The 1,614-nt window shown below is 33.6% G+C and overlaps 1 long non-coding RNA gene across 1 annotated transcript; it reads right to left on the bottom strand.

Annotated features, from left to right (window-relative positions):
• Positions 1-912: 912 nt before the first annotated feature.
• Positions 913-1,295, bottom strand: LOC134935358 (uncharacterized). The gene is made up of 3 exons (XR_010180087.1): positions 1,259-1,295; positions 1,073-1,147; positions 913-961 (listed from the first exon to the last, which is right to left on the bottom strand). It is a non-coding gene; the product is annotated as an uncharacterized LOC134935358 (long non-coding RNA).
• Between the last annotated feature and the right edge of the window lie 319 nt (positions 1,296-1,614).

Genomic DNA, 1,614 nt, shown 5'->3' with positions numbered 1-1,614 from the left:
AAGACACACACCTTCTATATACTTGTATCATAAATGTATATATATATATATATATATATATATATATAATAGAAAAAACAGATCCTGAGCGCGCTCTGTTAGATGTATAGATAAAGCGGAAGTTCTTCCAAGTAGGTATATTTTATACTATGGATAATTGAATTTCTTGGGTTCCTGCAGTGGATAACCCCTCACCAGAAAGTCACCCAAACAAATGGCCCAAGGCCAATTAGAATAAAAATATTTAATGCAAAGAAATTCATAAAAGTCTTTAGCATGAGAATTTTACAACAGGTTGTACATAGATTTTAGTAACTCTGACAACAGAGACATCCAGTAGGTAGGTGTATAAACTCCCTCAACTTAGCAAGGTGTGTGCTTGGCAAAGGGAGTAATTTTCCTATCTGGAATACCGACTAATGACTGATAAACCCAATGCGTTTCGTCAGTTTGACATCATCAGGGGTAACTTGTTTTGGGAAAAAGAAAATACCATTTGACGGTTTTCTTTTAAAAAATTATAGTAGTTTAGAGAAGTAAATCAATAGGTACCTACCAAAAAATATTTTTGTGTTGAAACACCTATAAACTCTGTAATTCTGCATAAAGAGTATTATGATCAACCTAAAGAAGAAAGAAACACAGGGGCTTTAAAGGAGTGTCTTCCTTAGGTATAATCAACATTAATGTAGAATAAAATTGAAAAGTATTACCTTTATATAATTAAACTCATTGTATAAAAAAGGGGTAATGTTCCTTTAAAAATTGACTTCATGGTCAGACTTTACTAAGTCCGCCTGGAAAATGATGATAACATAGGAATAGTTATATGGCACATAGTTGACTGAGAGAAAATAGCCTTAGATAAGGTAAAAGTACTCCAGAAATATACATACCTGAATATATGGATTAGTTCGGTACACTCGGTTAAAATGCCTATTTTAAAAGTACAATAGTGTATCTTTGAAGAAAGAGAGAACCAAAGTTTGGTTGGCATAGGGTGTATCAGCCATTGCAGTTTACATAAATAAATTGCAAAGTACATAATTAAATTCATGTAGAGAGTACATACCAACTGGTATATCCAGAAACAGAGTCAATAATTGCTATAAGCACTGGAACTCCCACATAGGACCCACAGTTGTATCTTTAAAGTCAGAAAAACATTTCACCCATTTGTTAATATATACACTCCAGTAACAGAATTACAACTGTAGCCTTTAAACACAAACATTACCAGAATGAATGGCACACTTACCCAGAGGATTTCTCAAACTGCAACCATGTGTGTAGGAGTTTCAGAATGAAATACTCCTCACACTGGCTGCTATTTAAGCTGGTAGTGTGATTACATCACTTCCCTTAATTAGTGAAATGTATATTAATTCTAGATGGTAAGAAGTATCTATAAGTTAAACTTTAATATGACTGCCTTGCCCAATGAGATTGTTTATATGACTATGCCTAATAAGATTGATAAACTGTGACTAAATCACAAGTTAACATTAAAAAGAAAAGTAAATTGATTGCAGCTGTGTGAGAAATTAATATGCGTTCCACCGGGACAGATCACATATGCACAGTGCGATCGAGTTCACTTCCTCCTATTGGCTC

This window comes from Pseudophryne corroboree, chromosome 6, assembly GCF_028390025.1.
Source record: "Pseudophryne corroboree isolate aPseCor3 chromosome 6, aPseCor3.hap2, whole genome shotgun sequence".
NCBI lineage: Eukaryota > Metazoa > Chordata > Amphibia > Anura > Myobatrachidae > Pseudophryne > Pseudophryne corroboree.
This window is presented reverse-complemented; position numbering and strand designations above follow the sequence as displayed.